The sequence below is a fragment of the Abrus precatorius genome, unplaced genomic scaffold (genome assembly GCF_003935025.1).
Source record: "Abrus precatorius isolate BTA unplaced genomic scaffold, Abrus_2018 Scaffold10, whole genome shotgun sequence".
Lineage (NCBI taxonomy): Eukaryota > Viridiplantae > Streptophyta > Magnoliopsida > Fabales > Fabaceae > Abrus > Abrus precatorius.
In genome coordinates, this window is record NW_020874292.1 from 12840545 (window position 1) to 12861878 (window position 21334).

Sequence of the window (21334 nt, forward strand, 5' to 3'; positions counted from 1 at the left end):
TAAAAATGATAAGATACATAAAAAAAAAGTCAACACTAGAAGCTATTAGAGAAACCATGATTTTTGATGGTTTGTGCTTAACAAATAATAACAAGAATTATGAGACAACATTATGCTTTGACTAAAAACTAAGATTGCCCGGCAGATAATGGACTTTAGCCAAAAATAAAAGTTGCACGTAAAGTAAATCAAGTTCTAAACTTTTGACAATAAAGTAAAAGGAACCAGTCAGGTTCTGCAGTTTTGACAAAGAAGTGAAATGTGCTAGTTAGATGCTGAGTTTTTTGAGAGAAAAGTAAAATGTGTCATTTAGGTTCCGGACTTTGATAGAAAAGTGAAAGGTGTCAGTCAAGTTCTGAGACTTTAACAAAAAAGTGAAATGTGCCAGACAGGTTCTGGGCTTTGATAGAAGAGTGAAATGTACCAGGCAGGTTCTAGGCTTTGAGAGAAAAGTAAAATGTGCCAGTCAGGTTCTTGGCTTTGACAGAAAATAAAATGTGCCAGTTAGGTTCTGGGCGTTGACAGAAAAGCAAAAAATGCCAGTCAGATTCTAGGCTTTGACAGAAAAGTAAAATGTGCCAGTCAGGTTCTTGGCTTTGACAGAAAATAAAATGTGTCAGTCAGGTTTTGGGCGTTGACAGAAAAGCGAAAAATGCCAGTCAGATTCTGGGCTTTGACAGAAAAGTAAAATGTGCCAATCAGGTTCTGGGCTTTGAGAGAATGCGAAAGATGCTGTCAAGTTTTAGGCTTCGATAAAAACATAAAGGGACCAGGACAAGAAAGGTAAAAACAAAGACAGAAAAATAAAAGGTTGATCATGTTCTGGATTGCAAAAGAAAATAAAAGGATAGTCATTCTCTGAACTTTAATAGTAAGAGTAAGACAGAAAAATAAAGACATCAATCAACTTCTGAATTTTGATGAAAACTAAAGAACTCAGTTAGATCATAGTCTTGGACTGCACATAAAGATTGTAAATTAGATAATGAATTTAAATTAAACTTCACAAGGTGATAATAGATAAAAACAAATGCATGCTAATGTAATGATGCGGTTGCATAAACTGGATGAATGTTAACACTTGGAATGAAATTTATTGAATGATGAGGTCCAACGCAATAATAAGACTTATTAAATCAAAACAAGCTTTGTCCTTTTTATTTTATTTTATTATTATTTTTTTATTTTTTTCGGGGATGATAATTCTTCCAACCTTATCGAAACATGCACATCAAGGTTCATGAATGAGTGACTTCTTTAGTCAGGATCAATTCTTTCATGAAATTTGAGCTAGGTAAGACATTAATCAAATTGGACTGCCATCTATTTTTGCATCGTCAAGAGGAGTCAACTTCTTCTGTCATGCTAAACTTATCAGGAGATTCATCGAACTTACTGTGTGAATTTTTAAGCTTCCAACTGTAATCATATTTTCTTATTACCCTTTTAATAATTTGCATGTTTCCTTTTAGTACATAATTATTGGAATGACAATAAAAATTCTATTGAAGAAGTTGAGTAAACAAAGTGGTGTATATAAGCTGAATGGAAGGTGACTAAAGACAAAGATAAATATTTTTGGAACAAAGGAATGACTGTAATAAAGAAATGGTGAATTTACAAAGAAGACTTATGACATGAGTAACGAAAAAATACATCAAAGGATCGAAATGACTATGAAAATAGTGAAATATTATACCGATTAAGTGACGTCTTCCAGATGAACAGTGCTAATCTCTCATGTAAATTGATCATCCATTAACAAAACTGCCAAAATGAAATTACCCCAGTAAGGTATTTTGAATCCATCTTTCGTTTGACTCAACTTTAACCTCTCAAAATTTGCCCCAGTTTAGTATTTTAGTCGATCATATTTCTTGATTTGAAGCCCTTTCTTGCGACTGAAGTTAGTGCCCCTCTGAACCGTCTTTTTAGGTTTTCAGTTCAGTGTAGTATTTATTTGACCTTAACTTTTGCCTGAGCCGCTCTTTCGAGTTTTCAGCTCACCAGGTCGCTCTAACTTTTGCCTAGGTCGCCCTTTCGGGTTTTCAACCTAGCGAGCTCTTTTCTCTTTTTTTTTTTAAAAAATTATTTTTTCCTCTTTTTTAATTATTATATATATATTTTTTAAGCATAGTATTTTTTTACAGCATCAGAATTGATGGGGTTTGGAAGATCTTGTCCATCCATGTTTGTGAGGATTAGAGCCCCTCCTGAGAAAGCCTTTTTCACCACATATGGTCCTTCATAATTCGGGGACCACTTGCCACGATAATCTTTATGCGTTGGCAAAATCTTTTTAAGTACCATATCTCCCTCACTGAATTCTCTCGGGCGAACCTTTTTATCGAAAGCCTTCTTCATCCTCCTCTGGTATAGTTGACCGTGACATAACGCATTCAACCGTTTTCCTTCAATGAGATTCAATTGATCAAAACGAGATTGCACCCATTCTGCTTCTTCCAATTTGGTCTCCATTATTATCCTTAAAGAGGGAATTTCGACTTCAATAGGAAGTACTGCTTCCATTCCATATACCAAAGAGTATGGAGTTGCCCCAGTTGAAGTACGAACCGAAGTTCGGTATCCATGCAAGGCAAATGGCAGCATTTCATGCCAATCCCTGTATGTCACTACCATCTTTTGGATGATCTTTTTAATATTTTCATTGGCTGCTTCAACTGCTCCATTCATTTTTGGGCGATAGGGAGAGGAATTATGATGTCGAATCTTGAAGTTGTCACACAATTCTTTCATCATTTTGTTGTTCAAATTAGTGCCATTGTCTGTTATCAACTTGCTTGGGAGGCCATACCGACAGATCAAATCCTTTTTAATGAATCTCACCACCACATTTCGGGTCACACTAGCATACGAGGCAGCCTCAACCCATTTTGTGAAATAGTCAATAGCAACTAAAATGAAGCGGTGACCATTAGAGGCTTTAGGCTCAATGGGTCCAATTACATCAATTCCCCATATTGAAAAAGGCCAGGGCGATGATAAGACATTCAAATTTGTTGGAGGAACATTAATATTGTCAGCATATGTCTGACATTTATGACATGTCTTTACATAACGAAAGCAATCAGCCTCCATTGTCAACCAGTAATATCCCGCTCGTAGAATCTTCTTTGCCATAGCATGTCCATTGGCATGAGTCCCAAATGAGCCCTCATGAATCTCTTCCATGATCTTTTGTGCCTCTGAAGCATCTACACATCTAAGAAGAACCATATCATGATTCCTTTTGTAGAGCACATCTCTGTTTAGAAAGAAACTCATTGCTAACCTCCTCAACGTCTTTTTGTCATTTTCAGCAGCATTTAATGGATATTCTTGGTGTTTGAGGAAATTTTTAATGTCATTATACCAAGGTTTACCATCAGATTCTTCTTCAACCATTTGACAATAGGCAGGATGATCAAGCTATTGCATCTTTATGAATGGCATGTCTTCCTTTTGACTTACTACAAACATTGATGACAAAGTGGCTAAAGCATCGGCTAATTGATTCTCCTCACGAGGAATATGTTGGAAAATAATTTCGTCAAAATACCCCACCAATTCCTTGATATAGGCTTGATAAGGGATCAATTTGGCATCTCGGGTTTCCCATTCACCTTTCAGCTAGTGAATAACCAAAGCTGAGTCACCATATACCTCGAGAATTTTAATCTTTGACTCTATAGCTGCTTGAATTCCCATAGCACATGCTTCATATTCAGCTACATTATTCGTACAATCAAATAATAATCTAGCTGTGACTGGGATATATTGCCTCTCTGGGAAAATCAGTATAGCACCAATCCCGTGTCCAAGTGCATTAGAAGCACCATCAAACATCATGACCCATTCGTCTTTTACTGAAGATTCTTTTCTCGTTAAACAGCGCCATTATATTTTCATCAGGAAATTCATACTGTATTGACTGGTAATTATTCACCAGTTGATGAGCTAGAAAATCTGCGAGAGCACTGCTTTTGATTGCCATACAAAATATCATATTCTGACAATAGGACCTGCCAACGAGCAATCCTTCCAGTAAGGGCTGGTTTCTCAAAGATGTATTTGATTAGGTCCATTTTTGACACCAACCAAGTCGTGTGACTCAACATATATTGCCTCAATCTACGAGCTGCCCAAGCCAAGGCACAACAAGTTCGCTCTAACAAAGAGTATCTAGCTTCATAATCGGTGAATTTTTTTGCTCAAGTAATAAATGGCGTGCTCTTTCCGACTCGATTCATCATGTTGACCTAAAACACATCCCATGGATCCTTCTAACACTGTCAAATACATAATGAGCGGCCTTCCTGACACTGGCGGCACTAGTATCGGGGGATTTTGTAAATATTGCTTTATCTTCTCAAAAGCTTCTTGACAATCTTCATTCCATTCCATCGGCTGATTTTTCCGTAGCAACTTAAAAATTGGTTCACAAGTGGCAGTTAGTTGGCATATGAATCGAGCAATATAATTCAGTCTCCCCAAAAATCCGCGAACCTCCTTTTCAGTGCGAGGAGGCGGCATTTCCATGATTGCTTTTGCCTTGTCAGGATCAACCTCTATTCCCTTTTGACTTACTATAAATCCCAACAATTTGCCTGATTTCACCCCAAAGGTACATTTGGCAGGGTTCAAGCGTAATTTGAATTTCCTCAACCGCTCAAACAACTTGTGTAAATTCATAACATGGTCTTCTTCGGTCCTTGATTTGGCAATCATATCATCCACATAGACTTCAACCTCCTTATGCATCATATCATGAAATAATGTCACCATCGCCCTTTGATATGTTGCCCCGGCATTTTTCAAACCGAAAGGCATGACCTTGTAGCAAAAGGTGCCCCAAGGTGTAATGAATGTGGTTTTCTCCATATCCTCTTCAGCCATTTTGATCTGATTATAACCCAAGTAACCATCCATAAAAGAGAAAAATGAATGTTGAGCTGTATTATCTACTAGCATATCAATGTGAGGCAATGGAAAATCATCTTTAGGGCTGGCTCTATTTAGATCCCGATAGTCAACACACATCCGAACCTTTCCATCTTTCTTGGGAACTGGTACAATGTTAGCAACCCATTGAGGGTATTTGGCCACAGCAAGAAAACCTGCATCAAATTGCTTCTTGACCTCCTCTCTAATCTTCAATGACATCTCAGGCTTCATTCTTCTTAATTTCTGCTTAACTGGGAAACACTCTGGTTTTAGTGGCAATTTATGCTCAACTATGTCAACATCTAGACCTGGCATATCTTGATAAGACCATGCAAAGACATCATTATAATCATGCAAGAGTTTAATCAACTTGTCGCGCTCTTGTTTTTTCATGAGGGTGCCTATTTTGATTTCTCTCTTATCATCTTCAGTCCCTAAATTAATGGTCTCAATGGGTTCATCATGAGGTTGGGTCTCTTTCACTTCTTGATCGACCAATCTTAGAAATTCTGAGGGTAAATCAACATCACTATCATCTTCGACAGCTTGATTAATGAGACAATCAAAATTAGTGGATGAGATATTAGCACTGTTACTTGCAGACATGTTACTTTCGAATCTGCATTGTGCGAGAGTTGAGACAAAAAGAAAATAAACGACAAGATTCAACTGATAAAGAAAAAGACACGAAAGATTACTGAGAATTGTATTTCATTTAAATATACTTAAAAGGAAACATGTGTCCCAATTTACAAAACAAACTGATATTTCAAATTACAAAAAGAAATCATATATCAGCGTTTTAAAAAAGTAATGATATCCTAAAGCTTTGGAACAAAACAATAGGGTTAAATTCAAGGATTACTTCGAATAGCTATTAAAAATCACAGGTAACTCGATGATCTCCCAATTGCCAACTTCTGTGTTCAGCAGACAAAGTTGGTATTTGCAACTTTTCTTACTAAAATTTGGGATGATCCTTGTGTAGGGGTGAAACCTGGTGGATAGGTAGGAGTGGGTTGTGCTGGAGGTGCTTGAGTAGGGGTCCCCTCTGTGGCTCTTCTTTCTAAAGACTTAAGTGTCTCTAGGATCTATGTCATCTGTTCTTTCAGCTGATTGACACCGTTCCTCAGTTCTTCATTAAGGTCCTGTAACTCATCCATGATCCTTGTTTGAGCGCGAGTTCTATAAGGATGCTTTAGAAAATATTTCCCCGTTATATTTGTTTAATTTTTTTTTTTTGGAGAGTGATGCAATAAAAAAACGATGCAGTAAAAAAGAAGTTAACACAATGAAGAACATGTTTAAAGAGAAAATTGAAAACTTGAAGAAGCATTATAGTTGTTGAACATCTTTAAGTTTTTCTTTTAAACAAGCATTAATGTGGGATCATCACCAAAATATAAAATTTTCTTAATTCAAGTGATATCATCTCATTGCTACTTGATCCCATATTAATTTTCATTTTTCTTAGATATTCAAAAACTTTGTGATCCTCAACATACAAATACAACAAAAAATAAATAAATAAATAAAAAATAGATGAAAAATCTTTTATCCGTTTCATTGACACAAGGTCTTAGTGGTAATAAGGATTAATGTTAATTCTAAATGAACTAATAACTCACAAGGCACTTATATCAATGAAACAAATATTTGATAATGTATGCAAGAACAATATGAATCATTTCCTTTTTAAATTCCCCTTGAATTTATTTATTTATTTATTTATTTTACTTTTCAATAAATTTAAATTGACACTTAAAAGGGTAATGCTTCATATGACAATGCAATGATGCAAGAAATTATGCAAATTGTCATCCTTAACCGTATTTCAAAACCAATTTTAAATTTATTACAAGTGTCACAAGGATGGCAATAAGCATGATATTCAAATAAATGATATGCAATGATAAATGAAATGATGATGATGTAAGAAAAATTAATTAAGAGAATCATGTGAATTACTAGTCCTTATATTATTCCAAAATATAAAAAAAAATATTCTCCTTTTTTATTTAAAAACTTTAAGGCACTAATAATTCACATAATTTCTAAAAGAATAAATAAGAAAAGAATACCCCCTTTTTGTGTCCTATTTCAGGTCACCTAAAGAGTCTAACTTAAAGATCTACAACTTTCTTTTACGTGTAAAAACTCACAAAAGGTGGCTTGTAATCCTAAAAGGTCACTAGAGCTAAGATCCAATCCTTGATGTTGACCACAACAGTAGGGAGTCTACTAGATGCGGGACATCAAGAAAAGGTCAAACTCTAGCTAGGGTTTTCACGATAGCCAAATAGGACGTGCATCCAAAATGACACCGCTACATAACCCCTCTAATCCTAAGCATACTCAGATCCGGGTATAGGGCCCCGCTCAAAGTGTGTGATAAATGTGTAAGTGGTAGTGTATGAGGGAGCATACAAACCTTATCAACTCAACAAAAATAAAAAGCTGCAAAAATTAAACAACACAAGAATACAAATTATCAATAGTCATCTATCTTAGGGTTAACAATAATATTAAGAAAAATATATACAACAAGGTTAAGAAAATATATGCACGAAATAAATACACGAATAAAAGAAACATAATACAATTAATTCAAATAATAAAGAAAAAGAAAGGGATTAAACAAATAGAAACAAAATAATACAAATTTGCACAATCAATTATCAAAGGCTTGACTCTCTAAAAATTGTCCCCAGTGGAGTCGCCATTTGTTGCAACCGGGCGATCGCAACGGTACGACGGATGACAAACTCGTTCCAAAATATCAGAGGAGTCGCCACCAAAGTTTATTTTTAAGAAAAACTTTGGAAAAACTTAAATATAATACGATCTTTGAAACCAAAAAATGAGTTCGGGAGTCATTTACGTGTAGGGAAGGTATTAGCCCCCTACAATGTTCGTTTAAAAAACGGTTACCTAAAATTAATTGTACAAAATTATTCTAATTTTGAAAAATATTTATTTAACCCCTAAACATTAATTATTTTATTTTAGAAGAAGAAATATTATTTATTGAAATATTATTCGGGTTATTTTAAAAAATATTTTGACTTGACGGGTACGGTTCCCGCTCCTACGTATCCCCGGATGCAATGGGAAACTCAAAGCCACGTAGTTCTATCTAAAAATTATGAAATTAGTTGATTATAATTAAGTTTAGTAAAAGAAAAATTTATTTTAGAATTAAAATCATTTTTCGTAAAAATTATAATGTTTAGGATACAAGATAATGCAGTTATACATGTACCCTACGAGAAAACAATACAGAAAGTGAAGGAAGATCACACAACTATACTGCAAATCATTAAGAAATATTTTATTCGTAAATGGAGTATTTGAATTTTAATTTTGATTACGATTAATATTGAAAGAAATTTAAGATAGCGTAAGTTATACATAAACTTCTTATAATTTATTAGACTATCGAAGGCAATGTAAATTACACATCGATATTATAAAAATTTATAAAATGAATAAATTATAGTAATTTAATTTATCAAAATTTGAAACATGACTTAAGAAAATAAAAAATAATAATTTTATTTGAATTGATTAAAGAAGATACTCATTTAATAAAAAATATTAAAAATTTTATTTGATAGATTTATATTATATAAAACCTAAGGTAACGTTGGTACACATAGATTTTGACAATTTATAACGCATAAAGGTAGAGTCGCTACACATTAGCATTATAAATTATTTCTTAATAAAATAATTTAGATTTAAATTAGTTGATTGATTTGTAGATTAGTATTTAGAAGAGAAATACATCTTGCATTATTATTAAAGTGATTAACTAATTAATTAATGACAATATGTGATAAGTTAATATTGCATAAAGTCTTGGTAACGTAGGTACACATAGACTCTATCAATTTATAATACATGACGATAGAGAAGCTATACGTTAGTATTATAAATTGATACAATTATATTATTATTTATTAATTAATTATAAAAAAAAATAAGTAATTTAGTATTCACAATATAAAATAAAATAATCATAAATATAAAATTAAATCGCATTAATATGATACAAATATACAATAAATAAAATAAAAGATAACAATCCAAAAAAATAAGATATAAATAATGAAATATAAAAAAGGAAATAATTTAAAAAAAATCAACTCAGATATGATATTGTAAAGTAAACGGTATCAAGAGATTTTAAATAAATAAAATAATTTAAACAAAGTTAACATAAAAAAAATAAAAAAAATAATAAAAACTCATTCATTTAATAAATTAATAATTATCATAATAACAAATAATAATGATGATGAATAAATAAATAAAACTAAAACAATAAATTATATGTTGAACTAAATAATGATAAAAATAAAATAAAATAAAAAAATTCGGACAAAAAAATAATAAAAAAATAAAAAAAGGATAAAATAGTCTCAAATTTTAAATTTTCAGATTTGAGAGGGAAGGACTTTAGGGTTAGGGGTGTGCTTTTCTCCAAGAAAAACAAAAAAAAGGTTATGAAAGGGTGGAGGTGAGGTTAATGGAGGCCATGGTTTTGAGTGGTGAAGGTTATTGAGAGCAAAAGGAAGAGGAATGAGACAAGGTAGGGAAAGAGTTTTTTTTTTTTATGGTGAGTTTTGTGTTTGTGGATGATGATAGATGGAGGAATGGGTGGAGAGGTGGTGAGACATGGATATTTGAAATGGTGGTTTAAAATATATATTTTTTATTTGAGATTGATTTGATATAGGAAATGTTTATTCAAAATATAAATATGTATGAATAAGAAAAATGTGTAAAATGTATGATGAAGCTTACTTGATATTCTTGAAAATTTTTGCTTGCCTCTTGTTCTTCCTCCTTTCCACTAACCTTTCTTTCTCTCTATTTTCTCTTTTTCTCTCCCCGTTTTAGAATGCCTCCTCTCAAAAATTTTTTAGCCTCCTCTGATGTCTCCCCCTGCTCCATGGTCCTTTTTTCCTTTTATTGTTAGGGTTTTCACCAAAAGGCCCAAAATTCTGAATTTTTCCTTTTTTATGTATAAAGTAACATTGGTTCAAGAATTTAATTATTTGTCATATTCTATTTTCCTTTTAAAAATTAATTTTGAAATTTTCCTATTTTATTAAGACAATTTTTATTTTTTTTAAAACCTTTTGATTCCATTCTTCTTTTGTAATATTAAAATTCAGATTTTTTATTTTTTTATTTTTTCATTTTTATTTAAAAAAAAAATTTAAATCAAAATTTTTGTGTTCACAGTATCCAATGACCTGAAGTTGATCAGACTTCGCATAGGTCAACATGTAATCTTTGGTTCCCTGCAAATATCTCAAGACCTTCTTCACGGCTTTCCAATGACCCAAACATGGGTTGCTCAAGTATTTGCCCAAAGCATTAACAACATAAGCAATATCGGGACGAGTGCATATACATCAAACTCCCAATAGCGGAAGTATATGAAACTTTCTCCATTTTAAACAACTCTCTATCATCATGAGGACACTAAAAATTAGAGAGTTTCTTACCCCTTTGAACAGGTTCAACACATGGAGAGCAAGAATTCATATTAAACCTCTTGAGGATCCTATCAATGTACCCTTTCTGAGACAGTCTAAGAGTAACACGAGACCTATCACAACATATCTGGATGCCTAGAATAACAGAAGCATCATCAAGGTCTTTCATATCAAAATGGCTACTCAACATATTCTTTGTCTTATTAAAAGATATCATCAACATGTATGACAAAGATGATAAAATTGCTCCTACTCATCTTCAAGTAAATGCATAGATCTCAAGCATTTTCCTTGAAGTCAATAGAAGTGACCACTTGGTCAAACTTCAAGTACCACTGTCTAGAAACTTACTTCAAACCATAAATGGATTTTATTATTCTAGAATTAAATTCAAGTTATAACAAAATTTGATTTATGTTAGTTCACACAAAATATTCAACAATTTATCTCCCACTTGGACAACATAAATCAAAGTATTTTATTATTCTAAATTAATCAACAATATATGGCCATAACAAGATGATAAAATAAACTAACATAAACTATAAACATTTTAACAATGTATAAAATCATACTCGAAGGAGTAGTGATATCATACATTATAAGATACTTATATCATGTGACTCAACAACTCTAGTAGTATAAGTCGGACAATAAAATCTAGAACCCCTGGAGTCTACACAATACCCTACCAAGAAACTGCTAATTGATTTTATGAACAATAAAAGATAGTAGGCTTTCTCCGTCTTATCAAATTCCTTAAGTTTATTGCCTAAAGGCACTATTAAGATTTCACAATTTTGCGACAAATCTTTGCCAAAAAATTTGTCACTAATTTATCTGCAACGGATTTTGTGACTAAACTTACTTAATACTACTCATCTCAAGAACATTGTCTATAATGAACTTCATAATTACTAGACATATTTTATTAGAATGAGCCCATTTAACATGTTTTACTATAACCGCAGCGAAAGATTCAGGTGTAGAAACTTTAGATTTATTCTCAATAAGGGCAACATTCACATTAGAAAATGGCAAGAAACAATTTAACAGAGTCAACTCAATCCTCATAATTGGTCCTGTTCAAAGTTTTCACCGAAGTGGGCATAGACACTGATATGGGAAACAACAAAGTTTAATATATGCAATTAGCTCAAGTGCAACAATAATATGCCCATCACAAAATTTCTTACTTACTATGATCCCGCCTAAGGGTCCCGGATCACAATAAATAAGAAAGACGAATACAATGCACAAAACTTCATGTCACAAGAATCCTAACACCGATAGGGTATCAGTACAAAATTGACATAAACAAAACACAATTGCATAGTATTTTCAAATCACATTAATAACAATACATCGATAGGATATAATTATTATTAATGCAATATATATAATTATATAATTTACACAAGTCACGTATAAATGGTCTCACGATAGGTGAGATGACATTTATACAGAATAATCATGCATTCAGAATTAATTTAAATATGTATATTATGCATGAAATCATAATTATACTAAAATTACATCAAATAATTTATATAAAACTATTTTTTTTAACATGTATGACATTTAAAAAGAGAGTGAATAGTATAAAAAAATGTCATAAATATCAAATATTAGTATAATCATGTATATAAAAAAATTGGATCATATTCCATCAATACAATAATTATTTAATTAATTTAAGCACAAGTTAATTAATTAAAAAATATTTACAGTGCCCAAAAAATTATGAAAATTGTCCAAAAAATTTAATATCAAAATAATCCTCCACTCGATGCTCTCTCAGCCACGCGAGGGGGCTTCATACACTTAAAAAAAAAAAAAACCCATCAGCTTCAAAACGGGTCCAACAAATTCAGAAACTCGACCTAATTCAATCTTGCATTCTAAAGTACCAATTCATATTGTTACAAAGGGTGTATTTTGAACAACAAAAGAGAGTTTCAAAGGCTAAAACCCGTGCAGCCATGTAGGATTCAAAGTAATTGAGAATTCAAGCAACCTAAACAGTTTCTTTCAACGAGTAGGGTCCACTACGTTCTTTGTGATGTGTACAACAAAAATAAGGCAATGACAAACGCAAAATGAAAGAAAAAATAAATTCTCAATCTAAAATTGAACAAAATAATGAATTAATTATTAGATTATGTTCGTGTTCAATTTATTAACAAAAACCCTTAATCAATTTTTAAATAAACCTTTGCCCTGATGAAAGAATTTGAAAGAAAACGATTTTAGGGTTCATAGTTTCCAAAAAATTAATAAACTGAGAAATTCTCTTAACATACCCGATGAAAATTAACAATTTTTGGATATGATATGAATATAAGAAGAAAAAAAAAACCTAAATTATTTTCCAAATCCATACATAAAATTATAGCATTTTGGTTGCTCAAGGTTGGAAAATTATGATGTGTATTAAGTTGGCTCTGATACCATTTGAGGAATTTTAAATATAAAATCAAAGATAACACAATTATATATAATACACATCATAACAACTCAATACAATTCCAACTATATATAATTGAATAATTGCGTTAAACGCGTACCTGATGAGAACCCACGAGTCATAAGCAATCCTGATGAGAACCCATGAGTCATAAGTAATCCTTGTTTTGAGTGAGCGTGTACTACTCTCTTATCTCTTATCTCTCACTTTCCCTTCATTCTCTTATCCTCTTCATTCTAAGAAACTTCTCAAGGCTGAACTTCTTCCAGATCCAAGTGAGAACCTCTACCTAGTGCGGATCTAAGTAAGTTTTAGGGCTTGGTTTTTCTATTTCATCCCTTCTTTTCTTTTGATTCCTCTTCTTAAAGGTTCCTATTTTCTAATAGTGCAGAGATCTAAACCTTTGAGCTTTATTTATTTCTCTGAAACTCTTGTCGACCAGGGGAGCTTACCCTAAAAAGTCTTTACTACTATTGGGTATTCTGATATTGTTCATAATCTTGCTTTAGCTAAGAATGATTGACATATGAACAAACCTTAGGGTAGAACCCATAATATGTTTGACTGAGTGGAATCTCCTTTGTTCTGTGAATGATAGGAAATGATATCTATTTGAAATGATGTGGTAGAATATAAAATGATGAGAAGATGTGATGTGTTAAAAATGTGCAATATGTGCTTAAATATTTGATTTAATATTGTGAGCTATTTGGTTTTGTTGTGAAAATATATATGACTGTATTACTGAGACTGGTTGATAATGCTGTGAAATAATATGTTGAAATGCGTAATATATATTGTTGTGTTGCTTTATGTGGATTTGCACCATTCTAGAGCTAAGTTATGTGTTTAGTGGTTAAACACATAATAATAAGAGCCGAGTTACATGTTTAGATAGTTAGATGTGTAATGATAAGAGTTGAGTTACATGTTTAGATAGTTAGACGTGTAATGATAGGAGTCGAGTTGTGCTTTGTTTGGATCCAAACACTGGGATGGGTCGCTCCCAAATTGAAAAATAATTTGATGTATTAAATGGGTTGAGAATAGGTTGAACATACTGTATTAATTGGCTGAGATTGTTGTGTTATTTTATTGAGCATTGATGTATTAAATTGTATGTACATAAACCAATTTTATATTAATTTGCTAGTTATGATTGTTGTTGTGTAAGCTCACCCTTACATTTTATTTGTGTTGGTGTGTGTTGCTATAACCGTATTGTGGTACACGAGTAGATGTGACAGGTGGTGTGTCTGCAGGAATTTTATATATAAAATTAAAGATAACACAATTATATATAATACACATCATAACAACTCAATACAATTCCAACTATATATAATTGAATAATTGCGTTAAACGCGTACCTGATGAGAACCCACGAGTCATAAGCAATCCTGATGAGAACCCATGAATCATAAGTAATCCTTGTTTTGAGTGAGCGTGTACTACTCTCTTATCTGATTGCTATTATCCCACACTAGTAACTGTTTAATGGGGCAACAGTTATATAAGCCTAATCAGATGAGGGCAAGAACCTCTCACTGGGCATATAGAATAGTCTAACCCATCACAGACTATTCATCCTAAAAGCTCAATTACAAAATCTATATAATAATTATTATTATTATTATACACATTTATTTTATGTCATAATTAATAACAATATAACCATAATAATTTAATAATGCTAATCCACAAATTAATATAAATATTAATATTAATGTTAAAAAATCTAACAGTGTCTACTCCTCATGTTAGAAGGTCTGACAAAGGGACATATGGAGTTTAGCATGCTTTTGGGAAAGTTGTAGACCTACTTATTTTGTTAGTCTAGGCTCTTGGTGGCGTGTCTAGACTGTTTAGGCATGATCTTGAGACATGTAATTTTGTTTATAATCTGTATTTAAACACTATATTGAGTAAACCTTATGTAAATATTATTATAGAATGATTATGTATGTACATGTTTAGGATTGTATAATGATGTCTCGGAGTTCCCTTCCATTATTAAAACCATTAGCTTTTACTTTTCGGTAATTTTATGGAGTAAGTCTCAGATCTTTCTAAAATGTAGAAATTTTATACATGGGTGAATTGCATTAGTATGTCATGGACACTTCCTAAAAATTGGTCATGACACTGTAACTCTATAAATTGCTCCATATAATCCTCTACCTATCTCTTCCGTGAAGCCTCGAGTTGATTTCTCAAGTTCATCAAAGGAAAATGAACTTAAAGAACATTCTTCTGTAAATCACATATCCTCACATGAAGACAACAACTTTGTATATCTATAAACTTGGCGCCTATAAGTAATCCAAAGGGACACTGCAAAAACCAAACTTAATAAATGAAATGCTACCCAAAGTAAAAGCTACAATCATTATTAGATTTCTCTTAGAGAGAGAAGTACTTATCTTGGAGAGAGAGATTACATATAAAATTTTTAATTACACAAGTATAAGACTGATTTTAACTGACACTTGTGTGTCGTATTTTTATTTTACAAGATTGTGAACACATGGCAGCAAAAAAAGTGCTAGTTTTTATTCATCTGATATTGTTATTTTTATATTTAAAAAACATGTGTCGTCATTTATTAGACCGATACTAAGAATAAAAAAAATAAATAATATGGGTTAGCCATATTTTTTACGACACTTATTTATTCTTACCTACACAAAATTTGTTTTCTAATAACCCTGTATTGAGAAATAGTTTCTCAAATTACCCCATTTAGGCAAAAAAGCTATCGACCTATGTTCTCTTCTTTGATGCGAGCACTCTTGCGGTGAGGTTGAGAAAGAAATTTTTTATGGAAAGAGATTTGAGGCTGTAGAGAGGAGGATAAATTTTTTAGTTAAAATATAATATTTTTAAAGTAAAATTAATATATTCATATAAATTTAGTGTATTAATTATTTTATTATTATTATAAATAATATATAAATTTTTAATTTAAAATTAAAAAATATATTTTTCTTTTCTTAAAAAAATATCTTTTAAAGTTTTTTATTTTAAAAATAAAAAAATATACTCTTACTTTTCTTCCTCTCTACAAACCTTTTTAAAGCATTCTTTGAATTGTTTGATAATTAATGAACTTTGATCTGTGACTGAATTTATATTGTATTTAGGTTAGACTATTTTATTTAAAAATAGCTTATATTAATTTTTTAAAAAAGTATATTTATTTTTAAAAAAAATTAAATTTTGAGTTATTTAATTTTTTAAACAAATTAATGAGATAATAATAATAATAATAATTTATTTGAATGTTTAAATTTATTGATTTATTTACAAATTTAGGTTTATAAATCTGTTTAAAGGTATATTTTTAAAAAATTTTTAAAAATAATTTGTTACAAAATAAACTTTCAAATAAATTTACTGATTGTTGGCAAGTATATCAATTAAAATTTAATAAAATAGATTCTTAAATTGAGTTCATAATATTGTCTCATATTGATTATTTTTAATTACTAAGATAATTATGATTTAATTGTTAGAAGTTAAGGAATGCGTAAGAAAAATTTATAAGAAATTAAAGTAAAAAAATTATCAAGTGAAAATAGAATAAAGTAACTATTAACATAAAACTATTCGAGATAAAACTAGAATTTTTGAATTTATTTTTATATCTCTTTATATTCACTTTTAGTTTAACCTCAATTTTATTTTTCTATGATATCCAATTATTTATAGTAAATCTTATAACATCCAATAGTTGTGTAATATTAGTATTCTTTTTTCTAAATTATTATTCTCAGTGGTCATGCAAGACAAAAAGAAAGAAAAAATATAAAGATTTTATGAGTTTCTTAATTTAATAATCAATTAAACGAGAAAAATTAAGTTTGATTTACTCAATTCTTTGTCTCTTTTTTATCCTATAGTTTCATTAACTACATATGATACAATCACTTACAAAGACAATTAATTACGCTATGTTAAGAGTATTCAATAAGAAAACAAGGGGGAAAAAAATTATAAAGAAATTCATATTCATTCGAAAGTAATGCAAACGAAGAGAATCTAAAAGAGAAAGAGAGTGTGAATACCCAATTTTATCCGGGTCCCTTTCAAAAATGAATTTTAAAATAAAAAATAAAATATAATAATTTGATTTTTTAAAGAGGTTAAGAAAATAGATAAAAAACTAATTTAAAATTTCAATTCAAAATTTCAATTTTTAAAATATAAAATCAGATTTAGAAATGGTCAAAGTAGTTAGTAGATTTTTAGGAGAATGGATGAGAAGGAAAAAACTAATTACTGGTTATCGAAAAACAAGGGAGCCTTTATTAAAAAAATAGGATCTAAGGTTTTAGAAAATGCCTATAAATAGGAAGGTTAAGTCTTTAGAGAGAGGAGACTTTTAGGTGGATACCTTTTATTTTTTATGAAGACACTTTGAGAGTATAGAGAGAAAAAGAGAGAGAATTCAAGAGAGAGATCTCGAGAAACGAAAAGAAAGATGAGATTCAAGAGAGAGAGCTCAAGAAACGAAGAGAAAGAGAAAAGAGCTATTAGAAATCAACTAAAAGCTAAAGCATAGTCCTAAAGATCAATTAGAAAAAACATATATAGAAGGTTGAAGGAAAAGTTTACTCAAAAACTCTGAGTCATTACAAATGATTCAACAAAAAAAGAATCCACTTCTCTTTATCTTTCGGTAAGAATTATTATTTCCTTTTTCTTTTTGTTGTTCATTCTTTCTTTTACTCATCTTATCTCTATGTGTTTTCTCTTTTCTTTGTATTAAAATTTTTTCCTTTTGCAAACCCTAGTTTATCTAACCTAAAAACTTTTCCTTTTTTTATAAACCTACAAAATTTCTAATTTTCTTTTTAACTGTAAAATTTTCTTTTTTGTGAATCCTATTTTTTTTCTAACATGGAAAATTTGTTTGTTTTGTAAAAAAAAAAAAAAAAAAAAAGCCTAATTTTTTCTACCCAAAAAATTATTCTGTTTGCAAAACCCTAAAGAATATAATTTTTCTATAAAAACATGTTTTCAATGATAAACCCTCTTTCTTTTTTGCAAACCTAAAATACCTTAATGTTCTTTTAACCCTAAAAGTTCTATTTGCAAACCCTAAAAACAAAAAGCTAACCTTTTCTAATCTTAAAAAATATCTTTTTACAAATCTTAAAAACTCAGCCTTTCTTAATGCTAAAATTATTTCTTTTGTTCAATTTTTCCATCAAGATATATGCATGTTTTTTTGTGTTCTAAACAAAAAGGATGAATTTATTTCTTAAAAAATATAAAAATTAGTATTAAAAAATATTTTAAATCCATGCAATGGCCAAACAATTTTGATAGAGTGGTGGATCTACCTTCAACGTTGTTTGGATCGTAAGAGTTTATTGAGTAGCCGTATGCTAACTTAAACTCTGTGCAGGAGTGGATTTACTTAAAAAATAATAACAAAAAAAAATTAAGTTTTTCACAAAAAAAAGAAAAAAAATCTTTGAAACTTATTTTAACGCCCCATATTTTGATAATATAAATTGTCGATGTTTATATGTGTGAGAATGAGTATTGGAATGTGCACTCAAGTGCGTAATAATGATGTTTATGTGTATTAAGTATATGGATGTGTGTATTTATGTGTGCATGACTGGATTGGGCTAGAAATAGGCTAAGTGCTGGTGTAGAGCATTCTCGCTATAGCTAGAGATGTTTCGTTGTAGCGAAAGGACCTTAGGTGAAAGGCATGCGTTTGTTGCCTTCTTGCTGTAGCGAGAATATCTTGCTATAGCGACAATTTGGGGTGCATTTCTGGGTGCAGTCTCGCTGTAGCGAGAGGGTCTCGCCGTAGCGAGAGGGTCTCGCCGTAGCGAGAGGGTCTCGCCGTAGCGAGATTTTGCAGAAAGCAGGATGCAGTTTCGTCGGAGATTTTTGCTGTGGCGACAGAGGATGTCGCTGCAGTGAGAGATGCCTCGCTGTAGTGAGAGTGTCGCGATCTGAGGGGTTTTAAAAGGGGGTTTAGGGATTTGATTTTCATTTCTCAAATTCCTTTCTAAATCTCTTCAATCCTCTCGACCTAAAGCCCTATTCTACCGATTAATTGCCTCCAAAGCTATTCAGGAGCTTGATTGAAGGTTGAATCCGTGTGAGGAATGCTTGGAAGTGAGTTTTAATGGTTAGGGTTTCCATTTTTCAACCCTTTTCTCTATTTTTCGGTGTCCTTGGGTTCTCATGGAGTTCTTCCATGTGTTTTAGGCCGAAATCTGTGTGAAGAATACTCCCGTTGTCAAATCCGAGTGTGGGTCGTCAATTTAAGGTAAGGAGGGACTCTACCCTACTTTTTTTGTGTGTAATTCGTTGTTACTTTGTGGAAAATTGCAATGTGGCTGAGTTGGAGGGTAAAAAACGTGTAGAGAATGAAAGTTGATTGTGAAATGTGATGAGGGCTATGTGCCATGACGTGTGAATATCGTGTGTGAGGACGAGAGAATATGTATTGGATTGGAAATTGCTGTGTACGGTGACGTGTAAATGAATGTTAGCTACATGCCGTGAACTACTAGTGGATGTAAGCTATATGCCGTGCAATACAAATGAAAATGGGCTAGGTGCCGTGTATTATGGATAATTGTAGGCTATGTGTTGTGTACTGTGACATCAATGTGGACCTAGTGTCGTATATTGCGAATGAAATGTGGATTGGGTGTCGTGTGAGGCATGAGTGTTGCATGCGTGTAATGGGACGTGCTAACGCTGATATAATGTGCTGTAATGGGACGTGCTAACACCGGTATGATGTGCTGTAAAAAGGGTGTGCTAACGTCGGTATAATAGGCTGTGAATGGGGCGTGTAAGCGCTGATGTAATATGTTGTGGGTCATGCATATGAAATGTTGTTGGTGCCGTAAGAGTATGGATGTTTAATTGAAATAAACTATGTTGGAATGTGGCTGGCAAGTATATATATATATATATATATATATATATATATATATATATATATACATATATCTGTTTAAATGTATTTTTAAAATGATTTGAAGGTGAGACTCTATGATTGATTGTTGTGGTTTGGTAGTATAGAGTACTTACCCTTACATTCATTTTTCAAGTAATCAAGACGATCAGCACCGGACTCAGTGAAGGGGCGGATGAAACTGCTATAGGACTTAGGATTTTAATTTGAAAACTGTTGTATTTGAATAAGTCATGTAGCAACTATTAATGAAATTTGTAAACCCTTGCATTATTTGAAATATTGATGGATTTGGATTTAAAAATGGAAATTTAATTATTTTTGAATTTTTGAAAATTTCTATTTATTTGAAAAAAAATTTAAGGTGTTACACTTATCCAAAACACAATTTTCGAAAAAAGAACTACGTGTCAACTTTAATTCTTCTGTTGCATAAGGAAGATACGTAGGAGCGGAAACCTGACCAGTCAAGTCCAAATTTTTTTTATTTTTTTTCAAGTCTAAATTATTTTTAAGAAAATTTTAAACTAAGAGTAAGTCAAAGTAATTCTAAAAAAAATGAAATTATTGTGTTTATTTCAAAAAAATAAAAAATATCAAGATAAAATATTTTAAGATTGTTTTCTTTAATACAAAAATAAAAAAGGAAGAGTATTCTATAAATAATCCTTTATCTCAATTTAAATTAATTTTTTTAATTATAATTCTTTAGTTAAAAATAAAAAATGAACTTTTAGCTTAAGAAAAATAAAAAAAAATAAGTTAGATTTTATTTAAATTTATTTAATATGAAAATAAAAAATGAATAATATTTTATAAATAATCTATTTTCTAATTCTAATTAATTTTTTCAGTTCTTTATTTAAAAAATATATAAAAAAATGAAAAAATAAAGTTAGATCTATTTAAATTTATTAGAAAAAAGAATAATATTTTTATATATAATTCATTCCTTTAATTCAAATTTTTTAATTGTATTTATTTATAAAAAATATAAAATTAAAACTTAAAAGAAATTGTAAAAAATTAGAAAGAAGGCTAAAAAATAATAACAAATTTGAAAATAATAAAAAGAATATTAATAGTTTTCCTTTAGAGTGAAATAAATATTTTTAAATAAAATAATTTTTGCATAATTAATTAGAATGGTAACCATTTTAATTAACGGACGTCGTAAAGTGTTAATACCTTCCTTACACGTAAACAACTCCCTAGCCCAAATCTAGTTTTGAAGATTTTTTTAAAAAGAATTTTCTAATGTTTTCTTTAATAAACTTTGGTGGCGATTCCTTGTCATCTTCGTCCCATCGTGACCTCAATTGCGACAGAGAGGTAAGAGTTCTTGTTTCCAAAAAGCACTCTTGATCAATTGTTTAAACTCTGAAAATGTATAATTTATTTTTTACCAATGATCTCCACTTACAAACGACTCAAAAAGTCAATTAGGAAAAGTGT

General features: G+C 30.8%; 1 pseudogene; it reads right to left on the bottom strand.

The window, feature by feature from the left end:
* Positions 1-2127: 2127 nt before the first annotated feature.
* LOC113851890 lies at positions 2128-5550 on the bottom strand (annotated as a pseudogene).
* Between the last annotated feature and the right edge of the window lie 15784 nt (positions 5551-21334).